At 42.4% G+C, this 23602-nt stretch overlaps 1 long non-coding RNA gene across 1 annotated transcript in view; it reads right to left on the bottom strand.

Moving 5' to 3' along the window:
- The window catches only part of LOC134809706 (uncharacterized), a 391571-nt gene that overhangs the window by 243946 nt on the left and 124023 nt on the right, over window positions 1–23602 (bottom strand). The gene's annotated exons all lie outside the window — the stretch shown is intronic.

The raw sequence follows: 23602 nt of genomic DNA, 5'->3' as shown, positions 1-23602 counted from the left end.
CTATGAATTTTAACCCTGTAACCATTAAGATTCAGAACAGCTCCATCACTCTAAAACACGCCCTCCTACTGACAGAAGAACAATTTGGATGAATTTCAAAGACATTATGCAGAAGGAAGGAGGTCAAGCTCAGAAAGCTTTTTGAATTTCATACAGAATCAGAGTATAAAGTTTGGAGATTGACTTCGTTCTTTCCACATAATGCCTTTGAAATTCATCCAAATTGTTGCATATTATCAATAGTTCATTTCCTTTTGTTGCTGAGTAACATTCTTTTGTATGGATGGATCACAGTTTGTTTATCCATTCACCTGCTGAAGGGCATTTGGATTAGCTCCAATTTGGGGTGATCATTAATAAAATTGCTATGAAATTTTCTTACATGTGTGCACACAAGTTTCCCTTTCCCTGGGAGCAGGATCTCAGCCGTACGGTGCCTGCTTAATCGTGAAGAAGCTGCCAAACTATGTCTCAGAGTGGCTGCATCATTTTGCATTCCCACCAGCAGGAAATGAGAGATCCAGTCTTTCTAGTCTTGCTAGCACTTGGCATTCTCAGTAATTTCATTTTGACCATTGTAATTGATGTGCGACGGCATCTCATTATGGTTTTATTTTGCACTTCATCAATGGCAAATGAGGGAAAATATTTTTATGTGATGATTTCCCTTCCTTGTGATCGTTTGGTAAAATGTCTTTTTCCATCTTTTGCCTATTTCTGTTTTGTGTAAATTTATGGGATACAAGTGTAATTTTGTTACATGGATATATTGCATTGTGGTGAAGTGAGGGCTTTAACGTATCCATCAGCTGAATAATGTACATTGTACCCATTAAGTAATTTCTTGTCCTTTCTCCATCCCAATCCCCACCCTGGGTCTCTGTTGTCTTTCATTCCACTCTTTATGTCCCTGTGTACATATGATTTAACTCCCACTTATCAGTGAGAACAAATACCTTTGTCTTTCTGTTTTCTGAGCTGTTTCACTCAAAATAATGGCCTCCAGTTCCATCCCTGTTGCTAAAAGATATGATTTCATTCTTTTCGTGGCCGAATAGTATTCCATTGTATATACAGATCACATTTTCCCTATTCAAACATCCCTTTGCGGATACTTAGGTTGGTTCCTTGTCTTTGCTATTGTGAATACTGCTGCAGTCAACAAGAATGCAGGTATCTTTCTGGTATCACAATTTCTTTAACTTTGGGTGTACACCCAGTAGTGGAACTGCAGGATCAAATGGTAGTTTTTGTTGAGAAATTTCCATATTGCTTTCTATAAAGGTTGCACTAACTTACAGTCCCATCACCAGTGTATAAGTGTTCCCTTTTCTCTGTATCAACATCTGTGATCTTTTTGTCTTTTTAATAATAGCCATTCTGGCTGGTTTAAGATGGAACCTCATTATGGTTTAAATTTGCACTTCTTTGATGATTAGTGATGTTCAGCATTGTTCCGCATGCTTCTTGGCCATTTGTATGTCTTCATATCTTCTTTGAAAAATGTCTATTCACATCCTTTGCCCACTTTTCAATGGGATTGTTTGGGATTTTGTTGTTGTTGTTGAGTTGTCTGAGTTGTTTGTAAATTCTGGATATTAGTCCCTGTTGGATGGATAGTTTGCAAATATCTTCTTCCACTCTGCTAGTTGTTTGTTCACTCTGTTGATTGTTTCTTTTGCTGTGCAAAAGCTTTTTCATGTAATTAAGTCTTTTGTCTATTTCTTAATTGGTGCATTTATTTTCTTACTGCTAAGTTTTAAGGCTTTTAAAAACATATTCTGTATCCAAGTATTTTGTTGGATATGTGGTTTGCAAATGTTTTAGCCCAGTCTGCAAGTTGCTGTATTGGTTTGCTGTGGCTGCCCTAAAAAAGTCCCACATGCTGGGGAGCTTAAATAAAGGGAATTTACTATTTCACTGATATGGTTTGGCTCTGTGTTTCCACCCAAATCTCATGTTGAATTGTGATCCCCAATGTTGGAGGAGGGGTCTGGTAGGAGGTGATTGGATCATGGGGGTGGATTTCCCCCTTGCTGTTCTCGTGATGTGAGTTCTGACAAGGTCCGGTTTTTAAAAAAATGTGTAGCACCTCCCCCTTCACCATCCTCCTCTTTCTGTGGCCACATGAAGACATGCCTACTTCCCCTTCATCTTCTGCCATGATTGTAAGTTTCCTGAGACCTCCCCAGCCATGCTTTCTGTACAGCCTGTGGAATCGTGATCCAATTAAATCTCTATTCTTTATAAATTACCTGGTCTCAGGTAGTTCTTTACAGCAGTGTGAGACTGGACTAATACACTCATACTTTTTTTTGGAAACCAGAAGTCTGAGATCAAGGTGACTCTGCAGGATTGCTTTCTCCGGAGGCCTTGCTTCTTCACATGTAGATGAGATGCTGTCTTCCTCCTGTGTCCTCCTGTGGTCTTCTATCTGTGTGTGTTTTTGTTCCAGTTTCCTTTCTTTATAAGGACACGAGTCAGATTAGAGTAGGACTCACCCTAATGACCTCACTTGAACTTGATCACCTCTGCAAAGACTCTATCTCCAAATAAGGTCACATTCTGAGGTACTGGGGTTAGGACTTCAACATGTGAATTTTGGGAGGATACAATTCAACCCATAACAGTCACCTTTGCATTCTCTTAACAATGTCTTTTGCAGCAAAAGCTCTAATTTTGATAAAGTCCAATACATTATTGCTTTCTTGTATGAATTATGCTTTTGATGTTAAGTCACATCTAATAATGCTTTCCTCAACTCCCTGATCCCAAATATTTTCTCCTGTGATTTCTTTTAAAGGTTTTCCAGTGTTTGCATGTTATATGTAGATCCATAATACATCCTGAGTTAATTTTTGAATATGGTACGAGTCTTAGGCTGAGGTTCTTATTTTTGGCATATAAGGGACCAATTGCCCCAACACCATTTGTTGAAAATCTATGCTTTTTCCATTGACTTGTTTTTGCACCATTATAACAAAGGCAAATGTCTGTATTTGTGTAAGTCCATTTGTGGACTCTATACGGCCTTCCACTTATCTGTGTATCTAACCCTTTGCCAACACCACACTGGCTTGATTACAGCAGCTCAAGAGTAAGTCTTAAATCAAGGAATTTAATTCCCCATTTTATTTTTCAAAAAATAATTTATCTATTCAAATTCATTTGACATTTCATATAAATTTTGGAATCACCTTGTCTTTGTCTAAAAAAATTATGCTGGGATTTTGATTGGAATTATTTTGAATCTGTACATCAATTTAGGAATAGTCAGCATGTTCACAGTGTTGGAATCTTGAGTACAGTAGGCTCTTCACTGATTTATGTCTTCTTTGAAAGCTCTCATCAGTGTTGTTTCTATTTCAGCATTCAAATTCTGTACATGTTTTGCTATATTTATGCTTATATATAAATATTTCACTTTTCAACCTATTTAAAATGGCATTTTAAAAAATTTTGGTTTTCAGTTTATCAATTGCTAATGCATGGAAGTGTGTGTGTGTGTGTGTGTGTGTGTGTGTGTGTGTTGACCTTGTTTAACCTTGTTAAACTTGCCTTTTAGTTCTAGAAGTTTTGGCTACTCTTGGGATTCTGTATACAGTCATGTTGTCTATGAATAGAACAGTTTTATCTTTTCCTCTTAAACTGCATGCTTTTATTTTTTTCCTGCCCTATTATACAGGCTAGGACTTTCATTATAATGCTGAATAGAATGGGTAAAAGGGGATTCTCTAGCCTTTTTTTCTGATTTTAGGGGGAAATTACATCTTTCACTATTAAGTAAAATGTTAGCTATAAGTTTTTGTAAATGCCCTTTAGCAAGATGAGTAATTTTTCTTTTATTCCTAGGTTGCTTTGAGTTTTTATTGTGAGTGGATTCTAAGTTTTATCAAATGCCTTTTCTGTACCAATAGATATGATCATGTGATATTACTTCTGAGACAGTTAATACAGTTGATTATATTGATTGATTTTTGAATGTTGACCTGGTTTGGAATGCCTAGAAGAAGCCCAAGTTGATGGTCTTGTATTCATCTTACTATACATCGCCAGATTAAATTTACTAATAGTTTTGTGAGGATATTTTTATATGTGTTCATGAACAATATTAGTCTGTAGTTTTCTTTTTGTGTATTATCTTTATTTGGCTTAGACATCAGGGTAATGCTTATCAAATAAGGTAGAAAACATTTCCTTTTTTTCAAGAAATTGTATATAACTGGTGCTATTTCTTTCTAAATATTTGGTAGAGTTTGACAGTAAACCACCTTGGCTTGGAGATTTCTTTTTTTTTTTTTTTTCTTTTTTTTTTTTTTTGAGACAGAGTCTCACTCTGTCACCCAGGCTGGAGTGCAGTGGCACAATCTCGGCTCACGGCAAGCTCCGCCTCCTGGGTTCACGCCATTCTCCTGCCTCAGCCTCCCTAGTAGCTGGGACCACAGGCACCCACCACCATGCCCAGCTAATTTTTTGTATTTTTAGTAGAGACAGGGTTTCACCATGTTAGCCAGGATGGTCTTGATCTCCTGACTTCGTGATCCGCCCGCCTCAGCCTCCCAAAGTGCTGGGATTACAGGCATGAGCCACTGCCCCTGGCCGGAGATTTCTTTCTCAAAGATTAACTACAGATCCAATTTTACTAATAGGGCTACTCAGGCTATCTAGTTCATCTTGGGGGAGTTTTGGCAGTTTGTGGTTTTCAAGGCCTTAGTCCATTTCATGTAAGTTGTTGAATTTGTATGTGGAGAGTTGTTTGAAGTATACCTTCCTTATCCATTTGATGTTTGCACGATGCACTAAAAAAAGTCTCTTTTATTTCTGATATTGGTAGTTCTAGCTTCTATTCTGTATTTCCTTGTCAGCCACGCTAGAGGTTTGCTAATTTTATTGATCTTAACAAGGAGTCAGCTTTTATTTCTTAATATTTTGTATTGTTTTGCTATTTTCAATTTGACTGATTTCAGCTCGTTTTTATAATGTTCTTTCTTCTGCTTGCTTTGTGCATATTCTGCTCTTTATTTTTTGTAGTTTCTTAAGGTGAAGACGATTATTCACTTGCAATCTTTCTTTTCTCATAGAAGAGTTTAGTGCCTTAATTTTTTAAAGCGCTGATTTATTTACGTCCCACAAATTTTGGCATGCTGTATTTTTATTGTTCAAAGTATTTTCCAATTTCCCTTAAGACTTTCTCTTTGACCCAATGATCATCTAAAAGGTGTCATTTAATTTCCAAGTATTTGGAGATTTTTCTGTTATCTTTATGTAGTTGATTTCTGTTTTAATTCCATTATGATCAGAAAACATACTTGGTATGATTTCCATGATCTTTCTTGGTGAATGCCCCATGCAGACTTGAAAGTATGTGAGCTCTGTTTTTATTAAGTAGAGTGTTCTGTAAACGTCAATTAGATGCAGAGGGCTGATGGTGTTGTTCCCTTCCCTATCTTTGCTGATTCTCTTTGCCAGTTCTATATCTTACTAATAAAGGAGTGCTGAAGTTCCCAGCTGTCATGGGAGATTTATCTATTTCTCCTTTCAGTTTCTTCAGTTTTTGCTTCAAATATTTTGAAGCTCTTTTGTTAGATGCATACACATTTGGTATTGTTATGTCTTCTTGATGAATTGATTCTTCTATCATTATGTAATGTTTTACTTTATCCCTGGTAAATATATTTGCTTTGAAGTCCATTTTGTCTGATATCAATATCACCAACCTGGCTTTTTTGATTAGTGTTCATATGGATAATCTTTTTAAATCTTTTTCCTTTTAATATACCTGCACCATTATATTTGCAGTGAGTTTCTTATGAGCAGCATATGAATAATGCTTGTTGTTTTATGCATTCTGACAACTTCTGTCTTTTAAGAGTGTGTGTAGACCATTTTCATTTACTGTAATGATTGATATATTTGGGTTCAGTTATACTATTTTGCTATTTGTTTTCTGTTTGTTCCATCCATTTGACATTCTTCTGTTTCCCCTTCCCTGCCTTCTTTTTGGGTTATTTGAACATATGTAGCATCATCTATTGTGTTTCTTACTACATCTCTTTATAGAGATTAATTTTTTAAACACTGATTGTTCTAAGGTTTGCAATGATCATACTTAACTCTTTGCAGTCTACTTAGAAAATGTCACTTCACATAGAATGGCCATGCTATCTACATACACATACATAAATACATATATGTGTATTATATAATATATAAAATTTGCATGCAATATTTAATAACTGTTGTCAAAGATATTATGGCTTGCCTACCTTATATCTATTTTTCTTTTCTTCCTTGCTAATATGACTTTGATTTTGTTCAGTGTGTAAATATCCTTTGCTAAATTCTTTTCTCTTTTGTATCACAAAGTCCGGTCAATACAGGAAGGAGAAAATGCTGCCTAGTAGTTCTGGGAGGGCCTTTTGAAGAGGAATATGTGGCTGGCCTGTTCCCATGGCCGTGCACATTTGTGTTGAGTGCTCCTGTTGTCTTGCCTGGGATGCAGATGCAGTGAGCAGAGGTGGGCAGCCACCGTGGGACCATAACCTGAAAACCACTGGTAAAGGAGGGCATGGCAGGAAGTGGGAAGGAGACCGGATCCTGACACCACCACAGGGCCCTCATCCTAGGGCCGGATTGCTTACTTCTAAATTCCATGTTATATGACAACAAATAGGGGGACTATCATCAATAATAATTTCACTGTACATTTTAAAATAACTAAAAGAACATAATTGGATTGTTTGTAACACAAAGGATAAATGCTTAGGGAATTGATACCCAATTTTCCATGATGTAATTACTACACATCGCATGCCTGTACCAAAATAGCTCGTGTGCCCCATAAATACATACACCTACTATGTACCCTAAAAATTAAAAATAAAAATAAAATAGGCTGAGCGTGGTGGCTCACGCCTGTAATCCCAGCACTTTGGGAGGCCGAGGCAGGCGGATCACGAGGTCAGTAGATCGAGACCATCCTGGCTAACGTGGTGAAACCCCGTCTCTACTAAATAAACAAAAAATTAGCCAGGTGTGGTGGCGGGCGTCTGTAGTCCCCGCTACTTGGGAGGCTGAGGCAGGAGAATGGCATGAGCACAGGAGGCGGAGCTTGCAGTGAGCCGAGATTGCGCCACTGCACTCCAGCCTGGGTGACAGAGCGAGACTCCGTCTCTAAATAAATAAATAAATAAAATAAAATAAATAAACAACAACAAAACAGAAAACTTTCCTCCATGGGGACCTGCAGACCCTCTCTCTCTCTATGTGATCATTGCCTTATGCATTACATACATTGTGTTCATATACTGAAAACCTCATCAGACAATGGTACAATTTTTTGCTCTCAATCTTCATACATATTTTAAAGAATTCAAAGCAGAGAATAATAATGTTATATTTACTCACATATTTATCACTCCTGTCATTTCATTCCTTTCGGATGTTCCAAGATTCCTTCTATCCTTTCCTCTCTGTCTGGAGATCTTCCTTTAGGAATTCTCTTAGAGCAGTTCAGCTGTAATGAATTCTCTTTGTTTTCCTTCAGTTGAGAATGTCTTTATTTCATCTTTATTCCTGAAGGTATTTTGTCTGGATATATACTGCTGGGGTGGCAATTATTGTCTTTCAGAACTTTAAAAACGCTGTGCCACTTCCGTCTGACCCCCACGGTTTCAGATAAGAAAGTCACAGCCATTTGAATTGCTTTCTCCCTTTAGGGAATGCATCTTTTTTTTTTTTTTCTGCTGCTTTCAAAACTTTGTGTGTGTCTAGTGTTCAGCAGATTGATTATGATGTGTCTGTGCATAGATTTCTTTGGGCTTATTGTCTCTGGGGTTTGCTGACCTTCTTGATTCTGGTGGCTTAGGTAATTTCCAAAATGTAAAGAGTTTTCAGCAAATTTTCTTGAAATTTTTATGTATTTATTTATTTCTTTAGCATCACACTCTCACCTCAATTTGATTCCAGTGAAAAAATACTAGACCTTTTATTGTTCTCTGACAGGTCCCTGAGGCTTAGTCTATTTTTTTTTCCAACTTTTTGTTTTTCAGATTGGATAATTTCTTTTGGTCTGTCTTTGAGTTTGCTAACTCTTTTCTCTCTCATCTCCAGTCTGCTATTGAGCCTATCCATGAGGTTTCTGTGTGAGTATGTGTGTGTGCACGTGTGCACGTTCATGCATGCACGCTTTTTTCAGGACTTAAAATTTCCTTTTCTAACTTTTGATTGATTTTGAATGTGTTTGCAATGACTTTTTGGAATGTTATTATTGAGACAGGGTCTCACTCTGTCACCCAGACTGGCATGCAGTTGTGTGATCTCGGCTAACTGCAACCTCTGTTTCCTGGGCTCAAGGGATCCTCCAACCTCAGCCTCCCAAGTAGCTGGAACTACAGGCACATGCCACCACACCTGGCTAATTTTTGTATTTTCAGTAGAGATGGGGTTTTACCATGTGGCCCAGGCTGGTCTCAAACTCCTTAGCTCAAAACTGTACACGTGTTTCAGCCTCCCAAAGTGCTGGGATTACAGCTGTGAGCCAATGAACCTGGCTGGAATGTTTTAATAATCACCGTTTTAATGTCTTTGTCAGATAATTGCAACAGCTGTGTCATCTTAGTATCATTGTCTGTTGACCATCTTTTCCCATGAGAATTGGGATATTCCTTATTCCTCACATGCCAAGTAATTCTGGATTGTATCCTGGGCATTCTGGATAGCATGTTATGAGGCAGGGAGAATGAGCAATGCCCGGTGTTTGTTTCTGCAGGCAGCTAACCTGCTCACACCCAGGCCACAAGTTCCAACGTGCCTTCTCTGGACTGGCTGTGGTTTTATGGTTAGCTCCACTTTCCAAGCTTTGCATTTCTGTCCAGAACTGTCCCACAAGTGGCCATCCAGAGGCCAACCTAGGACTCGGTCTGTGAGTGCTCCGTCAGTTTAACCCTCATGACGTTTGAAATGCTCCATGAGGCAACACCCATGTGTGCACAGCTTTGTGTGTACAGGGGAACCGTGAGCCCAGGAGTCTGCAAACAGCCTTTCCCAAGTTCCTCTGGCTGGAAATTTGGGATGTGAGTTACCCTGCTCTGTGGAGCACTTCTGCAATCATCCCTTCGTCAGTGGTCATGCAGCTCAGAAGCACCCAGGGGAGGATGTGTGAGGTGCAGCCTCGCCTCCTGGAACACCAGGTCTGCAGGACGGAGAGGATGACTGCCCTGCACCTGTGGGCGCGTATCACTCTCTGCTGCCACCATCTCCACATGATTGCTTAAGGGGTTGTGGTGAGAGAGAACAGAAGGAAAACACTGAAAAGAAAATGGGGATTCCTAGGCTTGCCATGGTGGCTCACGCCTGTAATCCCAGCACTTTGGGAGGCCAAGGCAGGCAGATCATGAGGTGAGGAGATCGAGACCATCTTGGCCAACATGGTGAAACCTCATCTCTACTAAAAATACAAAAATTAGCTGGGCGTAGTGGTTCATGCCTGTAATCCCAGCTTCTGGGGAGGGTGAGGCAGGAAAATCACTTGAACCAGGGAGTTGAGGACTGCAGTGAGCCGAGATCGCACCACTGCACTCCAGCCTGGCAACAGAGTGAGACACCATCAAAAAAAAAAAAAAAAAAGGAAAATGGGGATTTCTGATGGGAGTTTGTTTTCCTGCTACTTGGGCCATAAAGAAAGAGTTTTTCCTGGAATTCTCTCTACCTGCACCTTGGTGTCCATTTCTGGGTTTCTAGGGCATTGAGTTCAGACTTGAAGAGATCAGGTAGGGGACAGAGTAAACTGCATTAATCTGGTGGAATGTTGGATTTGGGAGTTCTTTCCTCCTGCTGCTGTTCGCTTTCCAGGGTCTTTAAATAGTTGTTCCATGTATTCTGTCCAGCTTTTCTAGGTGTAGCCATTTGGAGAGTGTGTTTAACCCAACTTACCCAGACCCAGAACCGAGTCTGCTTGTTTCGGTATCAGAGAGGCTTATGCTTATTTTTCTTAAGCTTCTCTTGCACAGTCCTCATGGTTTAGAACATCTGTTCAAATCAAAGCTGTGCTGTTCTACGTGTTGGTGTCAAATAGCATGTTTCGATTAACTTTTCCACATTTGTTCTTTGTAATATTAAAAAATATATCCATGTAGTTTTATCGATTTGATTTCAAAATACTTTTAAATACTTTTAACAGAATTCTTGCTCGGTATGTCCCAGACCCCACTATCTGGTAATAAGTTGTGAAAACGAAAAAATTGATTTACTTTAAAAAAAAATCAATAGAGGGAGGAGCCAAGATGGCTGAATAGGAACAGCTCCGGTCTACAGCTCCCAGCGAAAGCGACACAGAGGATGGGTGATTTCTGCATTTCCATCTGAGGTACCGGGTTCATCTCACTAGGGAGTGCCAGACAGTGGGCGCAGGTCAGTGGGTGCGCGCACCGTGAGCAAGCCAAAGCAGGGCGAGGCATTGCCTCACTCCGCAAGTGCAAGGGGTCAGGGAGTTCCCTTTCCTAGTCAAAGAAAGGGGTGACGGACGGCACCTGGAAAATCGGGTCACTCCCACCCAAATACTGCGCTTTTACGACGGGCTTAAAAAACGGCGCACCATGAGATTCTATCCTACACCTGGCTCAGAGGGTCCTACCCCACGGAGTCTCGCTGATTGCTAGCTCAGCAGTCTGAGATCAATCTGCAAGGCGGCAGCGAGGCTGGTGAAGAGGCGCCCGCCATTGCCCAGGCTTGATTAGGTAAACAAAGCAGCGGGAAGCTCGAACTGGGTGGAGCCCACCACAGCTCAAGGAGGCCTGCCTGTCTCTGTAGGCTCCAGCTCTGGGGGCAGGGCACAGACAAACAAAAAGACAGCAGTAACCTCTGCAGACTTAAATGTCCCTGTCTGACAGCTTTGAAAAGAGCAGTGGTTCTCCCAGTATGCAGCTGGAGATCTGAGAACGCCCAGACTGCCTCCTCAAGTGGGTCCCTGACCCCTGACCCCCGAGCAGCCTAACTGGGAGGCACCCTCCAGCAGGGGCACACTGACACCTCACACTGCAGGGTACTCCAACAGACCTGCAGCTGAGGGTCCTGTCTGTTAGAAGGAAAACTAACAAACAGAAAGGACATCCACACCAAAAACCCATCTGTACATCACCATCATCAAAGACCAAAAGTAGATAAAACCACAAAGATGGGGAAAAAACAGAACAGAAAAACTGGAAACTGTAAAAATCAGAGCGCCTCTCCTCCTCCAAAGGAACGCAGCTCCTCACCAGCAACGGAACAAAGCTGGATGGAGAATGACTTTGACGAGCTGAGAGAAGAAGGCTTCAGACGATCAAATTACTCTGAGCTACGGGAGGACATTCAAACCAAAGGCAAAGAAGTTGAAAACTTTGAAAAAAATTTAGAAGAATGTATAACTAGAATAACCAATACAGAGGAGTGCTTAAAGGAGCTGATGGAGCTGAAAACCAAAGCTCGAGAACTACGTGAAGAATGCAGAAGCCTCAGGAGCCGATGTGATCAACTGAAAGAAAGGGTATCAGCAATGGAAGTTGAAATGAATGAAGTGAAGCGAGAAGGGAAGTTTAGAGAAAAAAGAATAAAAAGAAATGAGCAAAGCCTCCAAGAAATATGGGACTATGTGAAAAGACCAAATCTACGTCTGATTGGTGTACTTGAAAGTGATGGGGAGAATGGAACCAAGTTGGAAAACACTCTGCAGGATATTATCCAGGAGAACTTCCCCAATCTAGCAAGGCAGGCCAACATTCAGATTAAGGAAATACAGAGAACACCACAAAGATACTCCTCGAGAAGAGCAACTCCAAGACACATAATTGTCAGATTCACCAAAGTTGAAATGAAGGAAAAAATGTTAAGGGCAGCCAGAGAGAAAGGTCGGGTTACTCTCAAAAGGAAGCCCATCAGACTAACAGCGGATCTCTCGGCAGAAACCCTACAAGCCAGAAGAGAGTGGGGGCCAATATTCAACATTCTTAAAGAAAAGAATTATCAACCTAGAATTTCATATCCAGCCAAACTAAGCTTCATAAGCGAAGGAGAAATAAAATACTTTACAGACAAGCAAATGCTGAGAGATTTTGTCACCACCAGGCCTGCCCTAAAAGAGCTCCTGAAGGAAGCGCTAAACATGGAAAGGAACAACCAGTACCAGCCGCTGCAAAATCATGCCAAAATGTAAAGACCATCGAGACTAGGAAGAAACTGCATCAACTAACGAGCAAAATCACCAGCTAACATCATAATGACAGGATCAAATTCACACATAACAATATTAACTTTAAATGTAAATGGACTAAATGCTCCAATTAAAAGACACAGACTGGCAAATTGGATAAAGAGTCAAGACCCATCAGTGTGCTGTATTCAGGAAACCCATCTCACGTGCAGAGACACACATAGGCTCAAAATAAAAGGATGGAGGAAGATCTACCAAGCAAATGGAAAACAAAAAAAGGCAGGGGTTGCAATCCTAGTCTCTGATAAAACAGACTTTAAACCAACAAAGATCAAAAGAGACAAAGAAGGCCATTACATAATGGTAAAGGGATCAATTCAACAAGAAGAGCTAACTATCCTAAATATATATGCACCCAATACAGGAGCACCCAGATTCATAAAGCAAGTCCTGAGTGACCTACAAAGAGACTTAGACTCCCACACATTAATAATGGGAGACTTTAACACCCCACTGTCAACATTAGACAGATCAACGAGACAGAAAGTCAACAAGGATACCCAGGAATTGAACTCAGCTCTGCACCAAGCAGACCTAATAGACATCTACAGAACTCTCCACCCCAAATCAACAGAATATACATTTTTTTCAGCACCACACCACACCTATTCCAAAATTGACCACATAGTTGGAAGTAAAGCTCTCCTCAGCAAATGTAAAAGAACAGAAATTATAACAAACTATCTCTCAGACCACAGTGCAATCAAACTAGAACTCAGGATTAAGAATCTCACTCAAAACCGCTCAACTACATGGAAACTGAACAACCTGCTCCTGAATGACTACTGGGTACATAACGAAATGAAGGCAGAAATAAAGATGTTCTTTGAAACCAATGAGAACAAAGACACAACATACCAGAATCTCTGGGACGCATTCAAAGCAGTGTGTAGAGGCAAATTTATAGCACTAAATGCCCACAAGAGAAAGCAGGAAAGATCCAAAATTGACACCCTAACATCACAATTAAAAGAACTAGAAAAGCAAGAGCAAACACATTCAAAAGCTAGCAGAAGGCAAGAAATAACTAAAATCAGAGCAGAACTGAAGGAAATAGAGACACAAAAAACCCTTCAAAAAATTAATGAATCCAGGACCTGGTTTTTTGAAAGGATCAACAAAATTGATAGACTGCTAGCAAGACTAATAAAGAAAAAAAGAGAGAAGAATCAAATAGACGCAATAAAAAATGATAAAGGGGATATCACCACCGATCCCACAGAAATACAAACTACCATCAGAGAATACTACAAACACCTCTACGCAAATAAACTAGAAAATCTAGAAGAAATGGATAAATTCCTGCACACATACACTCTCCCAAGACTAAACCAGGAAGAAGTTGAATCTCTGAATAGACCAATAACAGGAGCTGAAATTGTGGCAATAATCAATAGCTTACCAACTAAAAAGAGTCCAGGACCAGATGGATTCACAGCCGAATTCTACCAGAGGTACAAGGAGGAACTGGTACCATTCCTTCTGAAACTATTCCAATCAATAGAAAAAGAGGGAATCCTCCCTAACACATTTTATGAGGCCAGCATCATTCTGATACCAAAGCCTGGCAGAGACACAACAAAAAAAGAGAATTTTAGACCAATATCCTTGATGAACATTGATGCAAAAATCCTCAATAAAATACTGGCAAACCGAACCCAGCAGCACATCAAAAAGCTTATCCACCATGATCAAGTGGGCTTCATCCCTGGGATGCAAGGCTGGTTCAATATACGCAAATCAATAAATGTAATCCAGCATATGAACAGAGCCAAAGACAAAAACCACATGATTATCTCAATAGATGCAGAAAAGGCCTTTGACAAAATTCAACAACCTTTCATGCTAAAAACTCTCAATAAATTAGGTATTGATGGGACATATTTCAAAATAATAAGAGCTATCTATGACAAACCCACAGCCAATATCATACTGAATGAGCAAAAACTGGAAGCATTCCCTTCGAAAACGGGCACAAGACAGGGATGCCCTCTCTCACCACTCCTATTCAACATAGTGTTGGAAGTTCTGGCCAGGGCAATTAGGCAGGAGAAGGAAATAAAGGGTATTCAATTAGGAAAAGAGGAAGTCAAATTGTCCCTGTTTGCAGATGACATGATTGTATATCTAGAAAACCCCACTGTCTCAGCCCAAAATCTCCTTAAGCTGATAAGCAACTTCAGCAAAGTCTCAGGATACAAAATCAATGTGCAAAAATCACAAGCATTCCTATACACCAACAACAGACAAACAGAGAGCCAAATCATGAGTGAATTCCCATTCACAATTGCTTCAAAGAGAATAAAATAACTAGGAATCCAGCTTACAAGGGATGTGAAGGACCTCTTCAAGGAGAACTACAAACCGCTGCTCAAGGAAATAAAAGAGGATACAAACAAATGGAAGAACATTCCATGCTCACGGGTAGGAAGAATCAATATCGTGAAAATGGCCATATTGCCCAAGGTAATTTACAGATTCAATGCCATCCCCATCAAGCTACCAATGACTTTCTTCACAGAATTGGAAAAAACTACTTTAAAGTTCATATGGAACCAAAAAAGAGCCCGCATTGCCAAGTCAATCCTAAGCCAAAAGAACAAAGCTGGAGGCATCACACTACCTGACTTCAAACTATACTACAAGGCTACAGTAACCAAAACAGCATGGTACTGGTACCAAAACAGAGATATAGATCAATGGAACAAAACAGAGCCCTCAGAAATAACGCCGCATATCTACAACTATCTGATCTTTGACAAACCTGAGAAAAACAAGCAATGGGGAAAGGATTCCCTATTTAATAAATGGTGCTGGGAAAACTGGCTAGCCATATGTAGAAAGCTGAAACTGGATCCCTTCCTTACACCTTATACAAAAATTAATTCAAGATGGATTAAAGACTTACACATTAGGCCTAAAACCATAAAAACCCTAGAAGAAAACCTAGGCATTACCATTTAGGACATAGGCATGGGCAAGGACTTCATGTCTAAAACACCAATAGCAATGGCAACAAAAGACAAAATTGACAAATGGGATCTAATTAAACTAAAGAGCTTCTGCACAGCTAAAGAAACTACCATCAGAGTGAACAGGCAACCTACAAAATGGGAGAAAATTTTTGCAACCTACTCATCTGACAAAGGGCTAATATCCAGAATCTACAATGAACTCAAACAAATTTACAAGAAAAAAACAAACAACCCCATCAAAAAGTGGGCGAAGGACATGAACAGACACTTCTCAAAAGAAGACATTTATGCAGCCAAAAAACACATGAAAAAATGCTCACCATCACTGGCCATCAGAGAAATGCAAATCAAAACCACAATGAGATATCATCTCACACCAGTTAGAATGTCAATCATTAAAAAGTCAGGAAACAACAGGTGCTGGAGAGGACGTGGAGAAATAGGAACACTTTTACACTGTTGGTGGGACTGTAAACTAGTTCAACCATTGTGGAAGTCAGTGTGGCGATTCCTCAGGGATCTAGAACTAGAAATACCATTTGACCCAGCCATCCTATTACTGCGTATATACCCAAAGGACTATAAATCATGCTGCTATAAAGATACATGCACACGTATGTTTATTGCGGCATTATTCACAATAGCAAAGACTTGGAACCCACCGAAATGTCCAACAATGATAGACTGGATTAAGAAAATGTGGCACATATACACCATGGAATACTATGCAGCCATAAAAAATGATGAGTTCATGTCCTTTGTAGGGACATGGATGAAATTGGAAACCATCATTCTCAGTAAACTATCGCAAGAACAAAAAACCAAACACCGCATATTCTCACTCATAGGTGGGAATTGAACAATGAGATCACATGGACACAGGAAGGGGAACATCACACTCTGGGGACTGTTGTGGGGTGGGGGGAGGGGGGAGGGATAGCATTGGGAGATATATGTAATGCTAGATGACGAGTTAGTGGGTGCAGCACACCAGCTTGGCACATGTATATGTATGTAACTAACCTGCACAATGTGCACATGTACCCTAAAACTTAACGTATAATAATAAAAAATAAATAAATAAATAAAAAGAAAAAAAATCAATAAATCACAAGAAATGGATTTGATTTTAAAAAGAGAGAAAAATGAAAGTTTCTGCCTTATTAAAATATTCATGTTGAAATAGGAAAGTGTCAACTGGGAAGCCATGTGTGTGGGGCCTGAGCTCAGAACACACATTTGGGAGATCAATGACACGTGTCTTCCAACCTCATGTCCTGCCCTCCCAAACCTGACCAGCCCACAACTTCTCCCCAAGAGCCTCCAACCGTCTGCAGCTCGTCCCATGCCTCTCCCCACCTTCCTCAGGCTTTTCCCAACAGGGATCCCTTTTGGTTTCTGCAAAATACACCCATCATTTCAGGCTGAGTGTACCTGCCCACTCCCGAACACCTGCCTGGATTCAGTGGGTATGTGCCAGCCTCTTTCACCCACAAGAGCCTGAAGACCAAGGTGTGATCAGGGTTCCTACTGCAACCCTGCCCACACTCCATCCCCCTGGGATGGGGCCAGACACAGATGATGGATAAACGCTGTCCTCCTTCCTCCCCTCCCTCCTTGGTGGTCAGGTCCCCACTTTGTCAAGGCATGGCCAGAGCAGATGTTTCTTCAAGGAGAAGCAGGAGTTTTGCAGGCTGGCGGGGGGTAATGATGAGCCAAGCACAGGGTGGGCATCTTCAGACTTCAATGGTGCATAAGTGTGGAATTGTTGGTGGTTCTGATGGGCTGGAATGTGGAATGCAAAGTGGAAAAATGTGGCATGGGATGGTCAAGGTGCAGAGGGGCCTGAGTGGAGAGGAGGGGCCAGAGAAATGCATTCCTGATGTATCGTGATGCACACAGATACAGTGTGTATATGTGTACAGTGTGTGTGTAGCATGTATGTATGTGCAGTGTGTGTGTGCAGTGTGTATGTGTGTGCAGTGTGTGTATACAGTATATATATGTGTGCAGTGTATATGTGTATACACTGTATGTGTGTATGCATTGTGTATGTGTACACAGTGTGTATGTGTTGCGGCGTGTATGTGTGTACAGTGTGTATGTATATACTATGTATATGTGTGTACAGTGTGTATGTGTATACAGTATATATGTGTATACAGTGTGTATGTGTGCACAGTGTGTGTGTACACTGTGTATGTCTATACTGTGCATATGTGTATACAGTGTGTATTATGTGCAGTGTGTATGTGTATACAGTGTATATGTGTGTAGAGTGTGTATGTGTGTACAGTATGTATGTGTATACAGTGCGTGTACAGTGCATATGTGTGCAGTGTGTATATGTGTACATTGTGTATGTGTGCACAGTGTGTATGTGTCTACAGTGTGTATGTGGCACAGTGTGCATGTGTATACAGTATGTGTGTGCAGTGTGTATGTGTATACAGTGTATATGTGTGTACAGTGTATATGTGTGTACAGTGTGTATGTGTATACAGTGTGTATGCGTATACAGTGTGTATGTGTGTGCAGATGGATGGATGGACAGATGAACAAATCCAGAGGGTGACAAATGGTTTAAAGATTTGGGTAAGGAGTTAGAGCAAGTTTACCAGTTAAGATGGAGTGGACATCAAAACCACAATGAGACACCACTTCATGCCTGTTAGGAGGACTACAATTAATAAGTAAATACATAAATCCAGAAAATAGTAGGCATTGACAAAAATGTGAAGACACTGGAGCTCTCCCACCCTGTTGGTGGGAATGGAAAAATGGTGCAGCCTTGGTGGAGACTTCATGAAAATGTCAAACACGAAGTTACTAGATGTCACACTACAATATGCACAGAGATATTGAAACCTGTGCTCATATAAAAATGTGAATACAAATAGGGATAACAGCATTATTCACAAGAGCCAAAAAGTGGGAGCAACCCAGTGTCCATCAATGGAGGAGTAAATAAAGAAAATGCTGTGTATTCATGTTCCCTTAAATCACAACGGAATATTGCTCAGCCAGAAAAAGGAAGGAAGCACTGACACCTGGTCCACCCTGATGAACCTTGAGAACACGATGCTGAGTGGAAGAAGCCAGACACAAAAGCTCACTTATAGAATGATCCCGCTTATGTGAAATGTCAACGAGAGGCAAATCCATGGAGACAGAAAGTGGATTTGTGGTTGCCAGGATTATGGGGGAGGGGAAAATGGGTAGATGCTGCTTAAGAGAACAGGGTTCCTTTCTGGGGTGATGGGAATGTTCCAGACATAGAGAGAAGTGACAGCTGCACTGCCCTGTGGATCCGCTGAAACCCACCCAGCTCTGCACCGTAACATGGTGAATTTTACAGTATATGAGTTATGTCTCATTTTTTTAAAAAAAAAGGGGGTAGAGGGAATGGTGAGGGAAATGTCGCTGAGAACATAAGGTGGGCGTCTGTCAGAGAGGTCTCCCTCCCAGCCCAGGGAGCGGCAAGTCCAAAGGCAGTGAGGCATGCCCTGCGTTCCCATGAACACACCGGGGACCTTCCCGCCTCTCCACCTTCGAAAAAAAGAAAATTATAAAAGCAGGAATGAATTGGACCCAGTCAAAACCCGTTGAATACTCACTTTGTGCTGGGCACCACACTGACTCAAATTTTATGTTCTGTAGAGGATCGATGAATGAATGAAGGAAACACCCAAATGAGGTCCACAACTCAGCTATGTCCACTCAGAGACTCCCCTTCTAAGACAGTCTCTCTGTAAACAAACTCCAGCTAGCAGCATGTTTGCTGCAGCAGGAACCAGGAGAACTGTCCTGTACATCTGAAGCTCGGCATAAATCCTCAGAGGTCGTGTCATAGGGGAAAGGTCAACGAAGGAGCAATTCATCGAGCAGGGACAGCTGGCTGTATTTCTTTCATTCCTTCAACAAACATGCATTTTGTGACTGATCAGCGTGTTGCACAGAGTCTTAAAAGTAATGGCCCCTGCCCTCCAGCCCCCTGTGTGAGAAGACTGATCCGTTAGTGAATAATCACGACACCATGTCACCTGGACTGCACAAGAGAGAGGCACAAAGGCTATGGGAGGCCATGGGAGAAGCCCACCTCAGTCTCATGAAATCAGAGAAGCCTCCCTGCAGGAGGATTTCTCTAAGCCAAGTACTAAAGTACAAATAAAGAGGCAGCCACATACAGCAGAGAGGGGGGCTGAGCAGCCCATAGTAATGACCCCCTTTCGTTGAGTTCCTACTGTACGCCAAGCACTAGGCTAAGCAGCATTTACAGTCGTTATTTCGTTTTTTTTTTTTTTTTTTTTTTTTTTGAGGCTGAGTTTTGCTCTTGTTGCCCAGGCTGGAGTGCAATGGCACGATCTTGGCTCATCACAACCTCTGCCTCCCAGGTTCAAGCGATTCTCCTGCCTCAGCCTCCCGAGTAGCTGGGATTACAGGCATGCACCACCACGCCTGGCTAATTTTTTTGTATTTTTAGTAGAGACAAGGTTTCTCCATGTTGGTCAGGCTGGTCTCGAACTCCTGACCTCAGTTGACCTGCCCGCCTTGGCCTCCCAAAGCGCTGGGATTACAGGCGTGAGCCACCGCACCCAGCCCTACAGTCATTATTTCTAATTCATATCATAAAACAACCCTGGAAGCTACACACTATCAATCATCCCGGCAGTAAAAAGAGGTAACTCAGGCCCAGAGACATCAACCAACCCACTTGGGGTCATTCAGTAATTACAGAAAGCAGGAGAGGGCAGGACTCATTCAGGGACACTCTCTGGTAAACCAGGTGGCTGGATGTGGACCATGAAGATGATGAAGGTGATGAAAATAAAGATGAAGATGAAGAAGAAGAAGATGATTAAGATGAAGATGAAGAAGATGAAAATAAATATGAAAATGAAGATGAAGATAAAGATGAAGAAGAAGAAGATGAAAATGAAGATGTTGAAGTTGAAGCTGTGCATGTTGAGGCCTCCAAGGTGAGCAGGAATGGATCAGTGTTCTGCCCAAGGAGAAGGCAAGGCATTCAGGACCCAACACAGGAGAAGTGGGGATATTAGGCAGAGCACAGTGATCTGAGCTGCACTTGAGACATCCTGCTGGCACCTGCTGGCAGAGGACCTGAGGGGCACTGTGGGGGAGGTGCAGTGGTCAGGGCTAAGAACTCAGGGCTGGCTGACCCAATAGGACTGGGACGTTTGGTGTAGAATTTTGCAGCATGGCCTGGGGTGGTTCTGCCCCACCTGCCTTGGTCAGTGTCAAGCCTGGCATAAGGACAGGGAAGTCTCTGCAGAAGGAGGTTGGCCAAGGTGCTACCTGCAGAGGCTGTGAGGGTGCCCCGCTCAGGCTTCCTCCCACATTTGGGTTGGAGAATGTTCTGTCTCTTCCTCTGGTCAGCAAGGAGCATGGGACTAACTTCCTTCCTGATCCTGTCCATGTTCCCACGGCCCTGAAGGAGGGAATCAACCTACGACCCTGGCATAGTCCTGGACAGGATGTGGCTGGGGAGAGCCATTTGCTGGGGACAATGGACCCACCAAGCTGGACTCCGGTAGGGGCTTTCTGCTCTCTCCTGGTTCATTGCTGCTGGCCTTGCTTCTGACTGGCCACAGCCCACGTCAAAGCTGTGAGGCGACTAACAGGCTTCCTGGTGCCTGCTCAGGAGGACTCATGAGAGCCCCATGAAGCTCTGTGCATCCATGCCACCAACTCTCCCCAGAGCCAGGCCCTGCCTGCTGAGGTGTGCTCTCCATGTACCCAGAGAGTCACCTCTCATTTGGCTGGAAATCCATCACCAGGAGTTGCTCCCATCCAGCCTGTCACATCACATTCCTGGCTGGTGCAGGCTTAAGTCAGTACTAAATCTTATATAAGAGTCATGATTGGTCAGCACAGGTCTATTTTCAGAAGCATCGCATGGTAACTGACTTTGAACACGGAAGCATGTTGGCAGCAAGTGATTGATTTAAGAATCCAGATTTAAAGACACCTGTCTCCTTAGATTTAATGCATGCAAAGCACTTGGGGCAAAGAGGACCTTTTCTGGTTTTTCTTCCCCCTTCTTTCGCCTAAGAGTGATACATCCCCCGCTCAGCTTCTGAGCTCCCAGCTTCTCACTGAAATAGTGCTCCTGGGAAGAGAGGCATGGTGAGGAGAGGGGTGATATCTGGTGAGCAAAACTGAAGCCAGAATTTTCAAGGATTGCGGTCCATGGAGAGCACACTTCCACCCACGCCGAAACCAAGCAGGACAAAAGGGATGCACATGAGACCCCCATTTTTTAACTCTGTTTGTGGTGTCAGCATGTTCCACCGTCCTCCAAGGAGCTCAGGATCAACTTTCATGCTCATAGCTACACTTCCCCAAGCACTGACTGTACCTTGCCTTTATGCGACGTTTCTACTTCGGGAACCCCAGAGCGTCTGTAGCCCAGACCTCCCCTTGGAACTGCAGAGTCCTGACAGTGGGTCTGCCTGACTGTCATCTCCACTGGGATGGCCATTTATGCCCCACATAGGGCTGTCAGCTCCCATCCCTCAAAACCACCTCACCACAGCAGTAGAAGGCAACCCATCCATTCATCCAGTGGCTCACACTGAAAAACCTGGAGTCAACTGCAACTTTCCTATTACTCACATCCCACAACCAAGGCATCATCCGAATACCCTTCACCCTCCCTTCACAGTAGATCCAGAATCCCAGCATTTCTTTCCCCAGTAACTCAGCCAGGTCCCTGTCACAGAGCCACAGTGTTTCTTAATACATAGACATCAGATCGTGTCACTCCTCTGCTCAAAATCCTCATCTCACTCACAGTAAAATTAAAAGTAACAGGCCTTTTAATTTTAACGCAAAAAAGGAGACTGGTCTGCCCTGCCCCACCCTTTCCTTTCTTGCCGGGTCTCCTGCTTCTCTTCCCTTTTGTATTAACCATCTGCTGCTACATCGTCACCACCACGACCTTGATGGGTTCAACAGCACACACTCACCATCTGACAGGTTCCCTGGGTCAGGAGTCCGGGAGTGGCTGAACTGGGCCATGACTGCTTAGGGTCTCATAACGCTGCAACCAACCAATGTATCAGTCAGAGCTGGGGCTCACCTGGAGGCCGGGATAGTGAAGAATCTGCTTTCAACCTCCCTCAGAACACTGGCAGGATCTGTTTCTTGTGACTGTAGGACTGCAGTCTGACTTCTTGCTTGCTGTAAGCTGGAGGCCACCTGCAACTCCTGGAGGCCCCCCGCAACTCCTGGAGGCCCCCCAGAAGCTCCTAGAGACCACCTGCAGCTCCTATAGAGACCACCTGCAGCTCCTAGAGACCACCTGCAGCTCCTAGAGAGACCACCTGCAGCTCCTATAGAGACCACCTGCAGCTCCTATAGAGACCACCTGCAGCTCCTAGAGACCACCTGCAGCTCCTCAAGGATACCCACAGCTCCTAGAGACCACCTGCAGCTCCTAGAGACCACCTGCAGCTCCTTGCCACATGGGTTTCCCCAGCAAGGTTGCTAAGGTCATCTAGCCGGCAAAGAAAGCGTGTGGTCTAAGGATAAGACGGAGATTTGCATACCCATGTTAGAATGGTGGGAGGGACACTCCATGGCTTTTGCCATATTCTATTTGCTGGTATATTGTATTTGCCTCATTGAAGAGGAAGGGATTATACAACGGCATGAACACCAGGAGGCAGAATCTCTGCCTCACCTTCTCATTTCCCTCCATCCTATGGGCTCCCACGTGCCTTGGCCCATGGGTCATCTACAGTAGATGCTAATTTCCAGGGCCCTGGCCAGATTGCACAGAGGGTCTCATTCTTCAAGCCCATGGGAGAAAATCTCTAAGTTAATGTAGACAAAGTAAAGTGGTGCTTGCTGTATCATCTGCTTTTCAAAGTTACCAAAGACAATAAGAAAGGTTCTCAAGTATTTCACAAATACCTCCCATGGGCTCACTGTTCAGGATATGTTATTTAGTTCAGTCTGGGGTAACTGGAGTTTGTACCTAGCTATTTGCTCTTCTCTAGACTCCATTGAAAATGGAGATTTGAATGACAATGAATGAGATTTCTGGTATCATCTTTGTTGTGCTTAAACAATCTGACACACTTAATTTCACAATATTTTGTTTTCCAATCCCTGTTTGTAATAACAAATCTCAATGTTTTCCACCCTGGGAATAGCTTTTCACTATTCAACAGAATGACATTTCTGAAAGGTGTAATTTGTGCCGGGCAGTCAATTGCATATGTGGAATTTAATATATGATAACTCTGGTTCCCTGTCAAAAAGACAGTTGAGTGCCTAGTACATCAGGAACCTAAAGGAACCTTTGTCGTGAGCCACAGGGATGAGAACTAGTCTCTAGGTACTAGGTGTTTTG

Source organism: Pan troglodytes, chromosome 23 (assembly GCF_028858775.2).
Source record: "Pan troglodytes isolate AG18354 chromosome 23, NHGRI_mPanTro3-v2.0_pri, whole genome shotgun sequence".
Classification (NCBI taxonomy): domain Eukaryota; kingdom Metazoa; phylum Chordata; class Mammalia; order Primates; family Hominidae; genus Pan; species Pan troglodytes.
The sequence above is the reverse complement of the archived record's forward strand: the minus strand, read 5'-3'. Positions and strand labels throughout refer to the sequence as shown.